We start from the raw sequence: 16,326 nt of genomic DNA, 5'->3' as shown, positions 1-16,326 counted from the left end.
TCTTCTTTATAATAGGGTGCTAGTAAATAAGTGTAGAATAAATAATATCACTAGCAAATGACTATTATGAAAATCCTAAAGAAATAATTAATTCAGGCAAGAATAGTCAATGGGCTTTAAAACCATTTGATGACACATTGCTGGGAACTGGGAGCGTACATTTGGCACCAAAATATTGTTCCTCAGATTATTCACCTAATGATAAAGAGAATACACTTGTATAGTGGAGTCATCTGGTGGTCATGTCACCATCTGAACAAATGAACAAATTTAGAATCTGTAATAGTGGGACAACTTCCAATTTACAGAAAATACAGGAAAAAGACTAGTGGTAGCAAATCTAATGGCACTAGCAAAATTATTCCCCCCAAAACTTTATGAAACTATAAGTAGTAAATATTTATTGAGCCCGAGTGAGGTCTAGCACAGTCCTCAGTATCTATATCCACTCAACTTTAAGCTACAATTTCTTTTGTTTTAGTTTTTTTAATGTTTATTTTTGAGAGAGAGTGCGAGTGGGAGAGGGGCAAGGAAGGAGACACACAATCTGAAGCAGGCTCCGGGCTCTGAACTGTCAGCACAGAGCCTGTCGCGGCGCTTGAACTCATGAACTGTGAGATCATGACCTGAGCCGAAGTCAGACGCTTAACCAACTGAGCCACCCAGGCACCCCTGGGTGCCTACAATTTCAAAATAATTAGCAAAGTGTGATGAAAGTTACTTACATTTTACTGTTTTAAATACCACACACTGTTAAGTTAGACTGATGTGAAGTAAATTGGCCATTTCTTTCCCATCAGCTTACTGGGTAGCCCATAACCTATATTCCTACTGCTTTGATTTAGGAACGACCTAATAAAATAATAATAGGGAAAAAAAGAGGAAGTGGAAAAAAGAAAAAAGCATTTGCAGTAAGTCTGGCCTTTATCATAGGCACAGAAGAAATCCAGGGAGCTTGGTGGTGGGCAGAATCAGTGGTTAAAGAAGTTGGCAGTGATTCATGGATGCTCTTCTGAGCTCAGAAATGGTCTGACCCTGACCCTGAGCATGTCAAATCCTTCCATGTGTCAGTACTTTTGCTTGGTCCATTCTTTCTGTGTGCCTTCCTCTTTACACTCTTCCTTACCCAGTTATCTCCTATTACTCATTAGCAACATTATTTATTTAGGCTATTCTTTGTCAATCATAGAGATTTGTGTTTTCACAGATATGGGAGTGAAACAAAGCTGTCTACACCAGTTTTATCTTTTTAAGCTAGTGGATTTTACAGTGACTTTCTTACAAAATTTTTCTTTGAGTAGTGATGCAATATACCAACCCAATATATCTGATCTTTCAGGTTCGGTTAACATTTACATTTTTTAATCATAAAGCTAATGATGTTTAGTGTTCAGTTTCTTTGCAGACCACAAAGAACTCTACTGGCACTCTTTTTAAAAAATATTTATTTTTTTAAAAGTAGGCTCCACACCCAACATGGGGCTCCAACTCACGACCTCAAGATCAAGAGTCTGTACTGACTGAGCCAGCCAGGTGCCCCTCCACTTGGCACTCTTTAAAAAAGTTTTAAAAATAAATAATTATATTTGTATCATAATTTTTTATCAGTACTACTTTTAAAATGCCATTTCACGGTATCTATCTCTTTGAACATAATACTGAACAATTTTCCGGGCTTTGTTTCTTTGTATTATTTTGAATCCATGAAACATTGATTAAATGCTCTCCACGTTGTACTAAGTACAGGGTCTACAAAGGAGATCTTATCCCCCAAATAGTGGCTATACAGTGGGGTTTCAATTATTCCGAATCCTTGGTGGGGGCAGGGAACAGAGATGATAGAGGAGTGGGGAACTCAGAATTGCTTGTTCTTGGAAACAGGCTTTACTAGTTACTGGGAAATCCCTTTATTAAAAATAAAATAAAATACGGGCAGACCTCAGAGATAATTTCCCTACCATGATCTCTGTAATTTTTTTCCTTGTCACCCTTTTAGTGAAAATAACAGAGCTTTCTGAAAAGGAGTCAGTGTGCCCGCATGACTAAGCATCACTGTACTCCTTCCAATTTCCACCAGGGTGCCATGGCACACACTGCTGGGAGCCATGTTCCTCTTCTTGGCACTTTATGGTTTCCTGATGCTGTTCGAGTCATAATATCTTCAGCCCAGGGGATGAATTACGGCTGGTATGAGCCAATGTTTCTTAACAGGAGTGCTATTGATATTTTGGGTAGGATGACTCTTTTTTGAGTGTAAAAGTGTTTGGGACACCTGGGTGGCTCAGTCATTTAAGTGTCCGACTCTTGCTTTCAGCTCAGGTCATGATCTCACGGTACGTGAGTTCGAGCCCTGCATTGGGCTCTGTGCTGACAGCAGGGAGCCTGCTTGGGATTCTCTCTATCCCTCTTTGTCCCTCTGTGCCCCCCCCCCTCTTAAAATGAATAAATAAACATTATAAAAAGTGTTCTGTGTATCTTAGGACATTCAGCATCCCAAGACCAACCCACTAAATGCCAATAGTATCTCTCTATTTGTGTGATGACTGAAAGTTCCCCTCCTATATTTCCAACCCCCCCCCCCCCCGTATGTGCAGGAATCTCCTGATGAGAGCCTTGGTCAATTGTGGGTATTGGGATCTTTACCAAATCATGACACTCTGTTTTCTTGCAGGCAGAATTGGCCAGTTGACCAGTTCTGGCCAGGAGCAGAGGAAATCCCCCCCCCCCCCGCCCCGCCCCGCAGGGGCTTCTGAGAAAGATTTTCCTTCCCGATAAGGGAGATGCACATGAGGAGAAAGTGCTTTTTGCCCTCCCTTCCTCTTAGCAGTCTGGGAGAGACTGTGATGTTTGCACCTATAGAAACAGTCTCATGATCAGGAAGTACCAAATGGGAAAACAGAAGCCAGCCTGCTGAGAATACAGAGTAGGGAGTAAAAAGTCCCTGGATCCTGGGTGACATTGTCAAGCTTCCAGATGAATCCAGGGACTGCCAAATGTTGGGCTTTTTATGAAGTAAAATAGAAATGTCGTTATATTTTAAGCCCTGTCCATCAGGGTTCCTGTTAACCCATCACCAAACACATTCTGACTCACTCAGTTAGGCAAAAAGAATATTTACACAATAAGCATGTTAAAGAAAATGGAAAGATACCAAGTAAGCCAGGTTTTTTTTTGAGGGAGGAGGGGGTGGAAATAGAATAAAATCTTTCACCTGCAGAGTGTTGAATACTTAAAGTCTCAATACATGAATTGTGTTTCCTTAACTGAACCCATGCATCGAATAATTGTACTTCCTGTACCATTTTGCTTTATTGTTGTTTTTACATAAAGTTACAATTATGGCCCTCTTTGCTTAGTGGTGTGATAAAGCAGAAATTTACATACCATTATTTACTTCCAGAAACCCAAACTTTGTAAGACACAGACCTAGGTACATTCAAAATGTAGAATATGTATGGAGAATCCTATTTTTCAGAACTTTTCAAAAATCCTATTCTATTTTTCCTTTGCCGCTTCCCAACCAATGGGTGGGTACAACAGTTAAGTTCTGTTGGGTGAAACACTCGATGAAACCTCTAGTTTTTTAAAAAAGACAGCCTTTTGTTCCCCACAGACCACTAGCTTGGGAGACCGTCCATCCAAAAACCATGTGCCCGACTCACTCCTGACAACTGGAACCTGTACTTCTGCCAGAAAAGAGCAATTGTTCCGGACACCATGCTGACCTGACCACCTGTTACAGATGTCTGTCAGGAGCAACATTAAACTTATTTTCATTGCTCTTTCCTGCCTTTATTAACCTCTTAAGTACTTTTCTCTATCCCACTCATCTGTGCCCACTGCTACTGCCCACATCCAGCTCTTTATACTTTCTCATGGAAAACAGCTTCCTAGTTGGTCCCCTGCCACCCGTCAAAACCGTCTTCCACACAGCAACTCTGGGAGATTTCCACTTTGGGGGGAAAGGAGCAGACATACCATTCTGTGCTTCCCTTCACTAAGCACATCAAAAGAAATTCTGGATGTTACCTATGAGAGAAACAAGCACGAGAAGGCACACTGACTTCAGGACCCGAGGACAACAGGAAGGTACATTCCCTGGGCTTGCTTTTTGCCGTCATAAACATCAGAAGCAGGCAATCTGGAAACAGAAACAGGCACAGACAACACATGCTCCCTGCCCCCCCTCCGCCCAAGAAAAGCCTGCTCCCTATCACCAAGGACCAAGAAAGAAAGAGCAGCTCAACAAGACAGAAAATCTTAAGACAGTAACCACTGTCTCCAGCCAAGTCCTCCACCCACGCCAGCGAAGGCTACACATCAAAACGTCGTCCTTGTCGCTGAGGCAGGATGTGGTTAACTGGGGAGACACTGGGGGCAGGAGTTTCTCACAACCTGGGCACTGTGAATCAGTTGTTACACCTTTTCAACAAATTGCAAAACAGGAAGTGCTTTATAGTACGCTGGGAAAGAGCACCACCTAGTGATGAAATCAAAGCAAACAATCTAAATGCTGTGCTCCCAAACCCTTGGTCAAAGCCAAATCAATGTGGACTCTCAGGAGATGACTCCCAGGCCCAGCCTGGGGAAAGAGAGGGTGGCGTACAGTCAGGAAAAGGGGTTGATGAAGTCCAAATGGAATGCGCTAGAATGTTCCAGATCAAAGCTGCGCTCATCCCTCTTGAGGAGGGAAAATTCTGTGTGAGATGTATCACACAGTGGGGGACTCAGGGATAACTGAGGCCCTGGGTTTCTGGAGAGGAAAAAGAATATGGAGAAAGTTATGGAGAGAAAGAGAGAAGGAACATGATGGTTAACACTTCGCTGAATGCTTTACATACATTGTTTCATTAGTTCTCACAAACTGACATCTAGGGAAGTAAGGTCTTGTATTAGTCTCATTTGGCAGGTGGGACATCGGAGACACAGAGAGGTTAAGTAACACTGATGAGAAGAGGTCAAGCTTCAGCTTGCACAAAGTTGAAGCTGATCTCAGAGTCTACTCTCTTAAAACATACACAACAGGCTTCCTTTAGGAACGTATACAAAAATAGAAACCTTTAGCAGAATAAAGATACAACTATAGCAGAGAATGTAACTTAAAGTATGTTTAATCTCCTCAGCCTGATATTATGGTAAAAGTAATGTCCCCTCTTTGGGACACCCTTATTTTATGCCTGTAGACCCTTGAGCTGAACAGAAGGAGTCCCACTCTCAGCAAGGGAAAGCTTAGGCACCCTGGAGGGGGATTTTGTTCTTGCTTAATACATGCTTAATCTAGCCAAATGATCCAGTAAGTTCCAGTAATGCTTCTGCCCAGACAGAGGAACAGCCGAATGACAATGAGGGCAGATTTGGGCAGGAGGCAATCTAAAAGGGGCTGCAGTAGCCACATACTCTTTCTGAATAAGGAAAACCCGGCTATCCAAGGTCATGTCCAGAAGGCATGGGAAACTTAGATGTGTTTAGGTAAACAGATGTTTTCAGAGGTCCATTCTCTGAGCAGGGCTCCACCTTGAAGGAGTCCCAGAGGTGGATGATGATGCAGGACAGAAGAGGAGCCTTGGGGCAGAGGTGCTAATTATAATCCAAGTAGGAGCCCAGGCAGATGCCCAGATGCAGAGAAGGGGATTCAGCCCCTAGAAGGGACTGGCAGGGGCCAGGAATTGTTCGTGGGCCTCAGACATTGAAAACAGGGAAGGAGTAAGATACGCAGGATAAATCACAGCAGAAAATCGTACTTGTTTTTTTGTATAGGAATCTGACTAGAAGACATTACAAAGATAATAAATATTTAATAAGTTTTTAAAGGATAAACCGTGGTGTAGCTTTGACCTAGGTATTTTTCCAAAATCCACTATGTATGAGAGTTCAGCCTTGGCCTTTGGAAAGCTGGAGTCAAGTGCTCACTTTGGTGTCATTTGGGCCATCCCTGGCCTTGTGCTACCCAAGTGATTGTGTAATAGCTTAAGTTATGTCATATTCAACTGGGGTGACAATGTCGGTCATATGATCAAGGTGCACTGTTCAGATTATTTTCTCTTTTTTTTTAGTGTTTATTTATTTTTGAGAGAGAAAAAGAGGAAGAGCATGAATGGAGGAAGGGCAGAGAGAGAGAGAGGGAGAGACAGAGAATCCCAAGCAGGCTCCACACTGTCAGCACAGAGCCCGATGTGGGGCTTGAACATATGGACCATGAGATCATGACCTGAGCCGAAGTCAGACGCTTAACTGAATGAGCCACCTAGGCCCCCTCAGATTAGTTTCAATAGTCATTAGATGTAGCACGGCACGAACATCTTAGGTTCTGTGTTCACTGAAATTCTCTCAGTTAGTTTTATCAATGTATATTCATTATGCAAAACCTTTTTAAACAGCTAAATACAGCTCTCTTCTGTTTAATATCAATTAAATTCTTATAAACATTTATTGCCTCAAAATAATATAAGGGTCTTCCTAAAGCTATCTATATAATATTTAACGTTCTCATTAACTTCAACCTATCTTCAAATGTATTCAGCTTAAAAATTTTTTTATCATGTTTATTTATTTTAGAGAGAGACAGACAGACAGAGTGACGTGGGGGAGGCGCAGAGAGAGAGAGAGAGGGAGACACAGAATCTGAAGCAGGCTCCAGGCTCTGAGCTGTCAACAAGGGATTTGACCCTTGCAATAATAAATCCACATATATGCTTCAACTGATCATGAGAGTTCTTATGAGGTGCAGCAGTGACCTCAGCAGTAATGACATGCTAAGAAATTGTTATGATATCAGGTATTTAAAAGTAAGTTAAATAAAAGGGCCTAAAAATACACTTCCTGGGATGTGCGCTGAGTAATGCATAGAAAAAAAAAATAAAATTGGGATGCCTGGGTAGCTCAGTTGGTTGAGCACCCGACTCTTGATTTTGGCTCAGGTCATGGTCTCATGGTCTCTGGGTCGAGCTCCGCATCTGGCGCCTCGCTGAGCATGGTTCCTGCTTGGGATTCTCTCTCTCTCTCTCTCTCTCTCTCTCTCTCTCTCTCTCTCTCTCTGTCTCTCTCTCCTTCTGCCCCTCCCTTCCTTGTGCTTGCACTCTTTCTCTCTTTCAAAAAAATGAAATGAAAAAATGATAAAAAGTTGTTTCATTTCTAATTTAAAAAATGAAAAAAAAAAATAAACTACTACTAAATGTTTTAGAGAATCATTTCATTTGTTTCAGATAAAACTTCAGATCAGTTCTTGAGTTTCAAAAGTCCATTCTGAGAGGACGCTATATTTGTCTTTGATCAACAATTGGTCGAAACCTATTAGGCATTCAGCAAAAGTGTGCATTTATTGCATGCCTAAATTGTTTAGAAAGTGACTGATGGAATTATGTCATCACATTTCTTGGTCTCCTGTGAATATTAATTTACATCTTAACACTCATTACAATGACCAGGTATAGGACTCTTCAGTGTGTGCGTATGTGTGTGCGCGCGTGTGTGTGACCCCATTCACCAGGCCTATTTCCTCTTCTTCCTGGTCACAGAAGCGACCTACGTGGCCTCACTTGTCTTGTGGTCAGATGTGGCCACATGGCTGAGTTCCACATAACGATGTGTGGGCAGGGGGCTGTCTGGCATGTCCAGGCCGGGCCCAGGCCGGCGGTCAGCTGGTGGAGGGAAGGTGGGGAACACGCACACTGGGCTGTGACAGAAACCCTGGAGAAGTGGGAGTTCACCTGTCAGAGCAGCTAGTGTTACTCGCAACTATTACTCTTCTAAAGGAATTTCAAGAAACATTTGAAAACAGCTCCGGATGCCCTAAAGTGTGTCAAAGAACCTAAGTGGTAACTTTCCATTCTACTTTTTTTTTTTTTAATGTTTATTTATTTTTGAGAGAGAGCGAGACAGAGCACGAGCAGGAAAGCAGCAGAGAGAGGGAGACACAGAACTCAAAGCAGGTTCCAGGCTTTGAGCTGTCAGCACAGAGCCTGACGCAGAGCTCAAACTCACAGAGTGTGAGATCATGACCCGAGCCGAAGTCAGGCGCTTAACTGACTGAGCCACCCAGGTGCCCCTCCATACTACTTTCTAAATTTAAAGTCACATGTGGGCTGATTAGACGTGGGCACCCCTGGACAAGGTGGTGGTGTGGGCACACACTGCCTCTAGAATCCCCACTGAAATGACCCATGGAACAGTCATGGGGACAAAAAATCCACACTGCTGCTAGAAATATGAAGAAGTGCTACCCAAAAACCAGAAATCTGGGAGAATTTCTTGTAGACACAGACTTGATGTGTCGCTGTCACATTGGGTAGCAATGACTTGTGGCATGTGATTAGACAGTGAGTCCCCTTTGTCATCCACTGTGTCATTACATTGGCCTGCTGAGCTCAGTTTTTTCTTTGCCCCGGACCAAAATGCTGGTCCCATGACCTTTTTTTTTTTCTTTCATTTATTTATTTGGGGGGGCGGGGCAGAGAATCCCAAGCAGGCTCCTCACTGTCTCCGCAGGGCCTGATGTGGGGCTCAAACTCGGGAATCATGAGATCATGACTTGAGCTGAAATCGGGAGTTGGACGCTTAACTGACTGAGCCACCCAGACGCCATCCTTTTTTTTAATTGTAAGTCATATAAGTCATATAATCACTTTAAGTTGGAACACAGGCTCAGTCTTAAATGCCCAGTCCTATGTATAAACCTCTGACAGGGACCAAAAGCTGAGAGCTCCCTTAGTGCAGGCCTAAAGCGAGCCAGCAGTCCGCAGTGGGAGGAGGAGGGGGAAACTGATTGGCTTTTCCAGTCTCAGGCCTTAGTCTCTGGCTCCTCTTCTCTTGGCTTGTTAACCCTGGTTTCTGACTTCCCAGGGACTGAGCTGCAGAAGAGAGGAGGTGTGGGGGTTACTGTTCATGCTGGTGGTGTGTGGGGGGGGGGGAGGGCCTGTGGGGGGTCTTCTTTGACTATCACTGTCTTGCCTGGAAGTTGTTGGACACTGTCTCTTGTGGTTTTGGGAGATCGTCTGTCACTGATAGTTTCTCACCCAGACCTCAGTCAAGAAGCAGAAAGACAGCATCGTGTTCCAGGGAAGCTTAAGAAAAGAAAACCAAATCTCTGTTTTATGCTGAACCCCAACGAAAACTAGGCCAACGGAAAGTCAAATTTTATTTATTTATTTAATTCAAATTTTTAGAGAGAGAGATGGAGACAGTGGGTACAGGGGTGGGGGAGAGAGGTGGGGGGGGAGAGAGAGAGAGAGAGAGAGAGAGAGAGAGGGAGAGAGAGAGACAATCTCAAGCAGGCCCCCTGCCCAGTGTGGAGCCCAATGCAGGGCTCAGTCCTGGGATTGACCCTGGGATTGTGACCCAAAGCAAAACCAGGAATCTGACACTCAACCAACTGAGCCACCCAGGCTCCCAGAAAGTCAAATTTTAATAAAAATAGACATTGTGTCCAAATACCAGTCATTTAAACACAACTTCCAAAGTGTTTGCACAGAGATGTTTGCTTTTCATTTAGCACTAAGAGACAACAGTTGGGGCCAGAATGAAATGTCGCATACTTACCTTAAACAACGCATTTTAACTTAAAATGTGCCAATGTATATCCATTCAAAACTTTTCAGATGAAAAGCCAGAAAATGATTGGAGCTACCCATGACCACACTAATAATGCACTGTCTACGATATCTGTGTACAATTCTCTGGAGTGGAGTGGGAACTTGAACATGTCTGCAAAGCAATCTGATCCTTTCAATGTTCAGTGACTTTCCCAATTTTCTATATTTGCCTTGCTCACATCTAATTGAACAGCGATTATTTTTAGTGCATCACCTTTATTGAAACATAACAAAGTAGTCCCTTTAGTTTTCATTAAAATAACTTCCTTTCTCACATTTTATCAGTTTATACAACTACTTAATCAAATCACGTACTTTTGGGGTGCCTGGCTGGCTCAGTCAGTAGAGTGTGTGACTCTTGATCCCAGGGTTATGAGTTTGAGCCCCACGTTGGACATAGAGCCTACATAAAAGAAAATTTTTTTTAGTAATATAATTTCAGTAACTAGTGAATAAGTAAAACTAGGCATAAACCTGTTTGGGGGAGAAATACACCTGACTCTCGGTAGGCATCCAACCCAAGCATCCAACCTGGGGCAGCAGTGAGTGGTCTGACCCTGATCGTGCATAGTCTATGGGCATCTGTCACTATGCTCTGCAGAGGAATGCAAAGATGTCTGTTAATCTGGAAAGCAGTTGACGTGGACTGTGTATAAAAACTTCTGTATTCTGCTGGAAACAGCATGACATGGTGCAAAAGCATTGGCCCTCGACTATGCCTTCCTCAGTCTGCTGTCCTTTGCTGACTAACTCACCTGGTTTGACACTTTTGTGATAGCTTTACCATTAGGGCAGTGGTTCTCAACTGGAGATGATTTGGCCCCCAGGGGATGTTTGACAATGTTTGAGACATTTTTTGGTTGTCACAGCTGGAGTGGGGTGCGTGCTACTGGCATCCAGTGAGTAGTGGCAGGGGTTGGATAAATATCCTACAATATGCAAGGCAAACCCTGAAAGAGTCATCTGGTCCAAAATGTCAGCGGTGCTGGGGTAAGAGCCCCTGCTCTGTGAGTTCTGGCCTTTGACCCCCAGACTCCAGTGTTGTGGCAGCCTCGGGCCTTCTCATCAGCACTCAGAAGCCACAATCTTTCCTGAGTGACAGGCTCTCCAGGTCTGTGATGAAGCTCCTGAGGATAAGGATGGTGGCTGGTTTTAACCAACTCTTAACGAGCTGAGCACATAGGTGCATCATTGTTTAAAGAATAACAACAGAACATGAAGGTTAAAGCACCAGTTGAAATCCTTTCTTTTTTTTTTAATTAAAAATTTTATTAATGTTCATTTATTTTTGAGGGGGGGGAGGGGCAGAGAGAAAGGGAGTCACAGAATCCGAAGCAGGTTCCAGGCTCTGAGCTGTCAGCGCAGAGCCCAATGAGGGGCTCCAACCCACAAACTGTGAGATCATGACCTGAGCCGAAGTCGGATGCTTAACCGGCTGAGCCACCCAGGCGTCCCTGAAATCCTTTCTCATTCACACTCCAACTCCAACTGATGGAATCAGCTGCCACTAAAGTTTATGAATTCTCTAACGCCTGGATTGAAGGTAGAGGTGGAGAGGCTCGTGTTGTGAGAAGGCTGTGCGGGTTTGGCAGCTTTTTCCACGGGGAAATACAGGAGGGGGATTGAAAGGAAGAGCTGTTCTGGAATTTAACAGTGTTGGGCTTGCCCCTTTCCCATTTTGCTCTTCCCTCAGAGAAGGGGGGGTCGTGGAACATTGGGAGTGAACTTCGGCACTGGAACCCACTTTTTGTCAGGATATTTCGGAAGGTGGAGTCACCAACCAACTAGTCTTTTAAAAAAAAATTTTTTTTAAATGTTTTTTGAGACAGAGAGAGACAGAGCATGAATGGGGGAGGGTCAGAGAGAGAGGGAGACACAGAATCCAAAGTAGGCTCCAGGCTCCGAGCTGTCAGCACAGAGCCTGATGTGGGGCTCGAACTTACAGACTGTGAAATCATGACCTGAGCCGAAGTTGGAGGCTCAGCCGACTGAGCCACCCAGGCGCCCCACCAACCAACTAGCCTTAAAGGGAGCATGGCGAGGAAGCATGAACCAGGATGCCCTCATGGCTGCATGTTGATCAATGAACATTCATCCAGAAAAGGGGCAGGGGGGCCAAACAGAGGCATGGCCACACCCGGGCAGGGGCAGGGGGTCTACATGACAGAGAGCCAGCTGGGGGTGAAGCTGAGCCAGATACGTCACTTGCACAAAAGCGCTTGTACATATGTGGGGCTATTAAAATGAAGTTGAACCAGACCAGTCTCAACCCCAGACTGTGGCTGGAACTGGTAGCTGGGGCCACGTGACACCCAAGGCAGGAGCCATCCCTCCTGGACATAGACTCCCCTTTCCATCCCTGCAGGCGAGTGCCAGCGAGCCTTCTGAAGAAGAGGGGGGAAGGGGAGGGGAGTGTGGTAGGAGGAGTCCCAGGTGGGAAGGAGACCCTCTGATTGTGATTATAAACTCAACAGTGGCTGACAGTTTGATAACCAGATTGGATTATGGAAGGCGGTGGACTGCCCTATTGGTTTGCTTGGGTTGGTAAAGCAAAATACCGTAGACTGGCTGACTTCAACAACAGAAATCTATTTTCTCACGGTACTGGAGGCTGGGAGTCTGAGATTAAGCCGTCAGCAGATTGATTTCTCCTTAGGTCTGTTTCCTCAGCTCACAGATGGTTTCTTCTCAGCCTGTGTGTGACAGTCTTTATCTCCTTATAAGGACACCTGTCACACTGATTTAGGGCCCACCCTAATGCTCTCACTTTTTACATTTATTTATTTATTTATTTATAAATGTTTATTTGTTTTTGAGAGAGAGACAGGGAGAGAGAGAGAGAGTGCAAGCGAGGGATGGGCAGAGAGAGAGGATCTGAAGCAGGCTCTGAGCTGACAGCAGAGAGCCTGATGCGGGGTTTAACTCAAGAATCTTGAGATCATGACCTGCGCTGAAGTAGGATGCTTAACCGACTGAGCCACCCAGGTACCCCTAATATTCTCATTTTATTTTATTTTATTTTATTTTGAGAGAGAGGGCACAAGTGAGTGAGGGCAGAGAGAGAGAATCCCACAAGGGGCAGAGAAAAGGAGAGAGAAAAGAGGGCTTGTGCTCATCTGCCGTGGGGCTCAAGCTTACCTGATGTGGTGCTCGAACTCATGAACCATGAGATCATGACCTGAGCTGAAGTCTGATGCCCAACCATCTGAACCACCCAGGTGCCCCTAATACTCATTTTAATTTGAACACCTTTTTGAAGGCTCTGTCTCCAGGGTACCTGGGTGATTCAGTCAATTGAATTTCTGGTTTTGGCTCAGGTCATGATCTCACCGTTTGCGAGTTTGAGCCCCACGACTGGCTCTGTGCTGACAGCTCAGAGCCTGAAGTGTGCTTCGGATTCTGTGTCTCTCTCTCTCTCTCTACCCCCTTCATGCTCATGCTCTCTGTCTCTCTCTCTCAAAGATAAATAAGCATTAAAAAAAAAAAATAAAGTCCTTATCTCCAAATACAGTCACATTACAAGGCACTGGGGGTAATCCCTAACAACTGGATTAAGTACTAAACAGGTCTAGGACAAAACTAAGATGTCTGCTCAAGGGAGAGTTGAGTGTTCAGGGTTAGTGTTGAGATTAAGAGAGCTTTTGGTTTGTATATCACTGAGAGGATACTCTTCAAACCCTGGACAGGAGTTATTGATCAGCCTTCTTTTATAACCAACCAGAATATCTTGTATCAATGTATAGCTGAGTAGTTGCTTAAACTAAATTAATATTCTTAGGATGGAGACACTTGTGGGCTTGTTTTCCACAATTTTATGCTATTTCCCCACAAAAGGGCCAGTGAAGATGTAAGCCAATACCAGAGTGGGGGGAGGGGGGGGATGGAGGCCAGGATGGCTAGTCTTATGGGACATGCCTGAGATGGGACCCAAAGTTCATACTATTCCCAATAGACATGAATCTTCCAGAGGTTCTGGCATGAACCTCTGTGGTGTATGAGGCCAAGCCTCCTGCACACCTACTCTGGTTCCCCGCCGCGGGGTGTAGTGCCTGGCATACGCTGGCCAGGATGTGTAGCCAGTCTCAGATCCTTATGCTTCTTGGTCATTGCCCTCAGTGATGTGAGTCAATTCATCTTGGGTAGCTCTTGAGAATTATTCTTAGAACTGTGCCCATGAATTCAATTTTACTCCATGATAATCTGGGGATATTAATTGGATCTTTGTGGTATAATGATTGACAGACCAACTCACTCCTTACATAGAATGCGTTGGCTATGTTGTGTTTTGCCTGGTGTGATGGTTAATATTATGTGTCAGGCTTCAGGTCCAAGAATTATGACCTGAGTTGTAGGCAAAAGATGAGTCTGAAGTTAAGTCAGGGGTTGAGAAGACAGGAATATGTCCTGAAGAAGCACGGGAGGGGGAAGTTTCAAAACTTGGGCCACACACAAGCAAGATAGGATTGAGCTCAATTTTATTGGCGTAAGGAATGTGGGAGGGGGTGGGGCAGCTGTTAAGGTGCGCAGAGCATGTCAGGGTTAACAAAAGAGAGCAACATAGTACATTCAAAGCTCAGCTCGCTGTGTGCGTGACTCGGGCACATCACTTACTATCTTCATGAAAAGAGGCATAATAAGCCACTGCACAGAGATGTGTAAATTAAGAGGTGACGTAGAGCCTTTGACCTAGTACCTAGCACACGATGAGGGTCTGCTCGCTAAGGTTGGTTCCCTTCTCCCTTTATGGATAGGATCAACCCACTACATACATGCCTTGTTCAATAAAAACACTTTCATTCTGAAACAAGTTCCTCTTCTCCTTTTCCAGTAGTCAATGTGTTCTTTGAGCGTGCAACCTAATTATAATTAGCCTGAAGATATGGGGATGAGGGGAAGCTCACTTCAAAACCTTTGTTAATGATGCTACATCTCTACCATCACTTTCTGTTTTAGCCTGGATCACTGATTTCATTTTAGCAATTTAAGTACTACCTTTGGTCCTATTAGCAATCCCAGCTATGCGAAGGGAAAGGTTGTACAGCAATTCTCACTTAGTTTCCTGCCTGGGTAGGATTTGCAATATGAGGGGTATAGAGTAAAAGAGGAAAAAAAAAAAAAAAAAAAAAAGAATGTGGCTCAGGTCATTCCATGAACAGCCAGGGTTTGTATCCAAGCACGTGGAAATAACGCCTTATATAAAGATATCTGGCAGAGTGACTATTTGCCAATCCACTACTCATTTTCCCTTTCGTTCTCGAATTTCACATTTTTCAGACTGGAAATGCGCACAGCTAAATGACTACATTTCCCAGCCTCCTCGGTAGCTAAGCATAGCCTTGCACCTAAATTGAGTGGAATTTGTTGGGTGAATCTACCACAAGGATCCTTAAAAGGGAGAGAGTGGGGGCCCAGCCTTTTGTCCTTCCCTCTTCATGGGAAGGAGGTGAGATGGTTGGTGCTGCAGAGGCTGTTATGGATCATGAAGCGACTCTGAGGACAGAAGAGCTTGGGTCCTTGATAATTTCATGGCACTGTCATCCCAACCCTGGTTTACCTACCCCTGATCGCTTTTACATGAGGGAATGAATATGCTTTCCTGTGCTTGAGACACTCAGTCACTAGAATATGAATGCAATTAATAACTGGCTCAAAATGATGTTATCTCAACCCATATTTTGTCTCCTCCAGCCAATATGTCAGTCTAAACCGTCGTAGGTCTTAGGATGGCTGTGAAGTAGCCTTGGGAAGTTTATTCAAGGGAAATGCACAATTATGATGCCTATGTGGCAGATGACATCCTGAGCTGGCTGGAGGAATTGGGGACAGAATCCAGTCAATTGTAATCTAACTCCTTGGGCCAATACTGAATGAATACTTCATATAGTGGCCGACTAAAAAAGAAAAAAAGAGGCCTGTTTATTGGGTGTGGCAGTCAAAGAAGGTAAAAGACTTCTCTTAACCTCCAGTATCCCCCAAATCCTTGGTGTCGATGTAGATACTCTCACAGTCCGAGTTGTTTTCTGGAAGGATGGAGGTGTTACAGATATGATGTTAGAGATGCTTCTATGGGACTGTTATTGTCACTACCTTACCCTCCAATTGTTGCTTGTTCAAAAGGGCATTTCCCTGAGGTGGTCAATGTAACAGAGAGAAAGCTCACAAGCAGGGGAGGGGTGGGGAGAAAGGGAATCCCAAGCAGCCTCCACACGGTCAGCAAAGAGTCAGCAAAGAGTCCCCCATGGGGTTCGATCCTACAAACCCAGGAGATCATGACCTGAGCCGAAATCTAGAGTCAGATGCTTAACCGTCTGAGCCACCCAGGTGCCCCGCAAGCAATACTGTTCTAACTAGCTTGCCCCCTCGTGGTAACGATGTCAGACTACCTGACTGAAAAACTGCTTTCAATGTGTCTCACTTCAACTAAAATGCTTCTTGCTTTCCTCTACCCAACCATATGTTTGGATTTTAAGGACATGCACAACTTGCCCCCAACCTGATTTTCCTCCTTTACCGGGTCGTATACTCTTGGTTTCCTGTCAGCATGCCCCAGGCCTCTTGCTGGGAAGTCAGCTCAGTGGTTCTTGTTTACTATTCCCCAACCCAAATGCTAGTCATCCTTGTGGAGGGGTGGGGGTAGGGGTGGAAGAGAGTAGCTGAAAATCTATGCAGCACCTACTCTATGGTTCCTTTTATATTATTGTATTCAATAAGGACCCAACATAGATCAATAATAGTGTAA

The sequence above is a fragment of the Panthera tigris genome, chromosome B2, assembly GCF_018350195.1.
Source record: "Panthera tigris isolate Pti1 chromosome B2, P.tigris_Pti1_mat1.1, whole genome shotgun sequence".
In the NCBI taxonomy this organism is placed as follows: domain Eukaryota; kingdom Metazoa; phylum Chordata; class Mammalia; order Carnivora; family Felidae; genus Panthera; species Panthera tigris.
Note: the sequence above shows the minus strand (reverse complement) of the source record.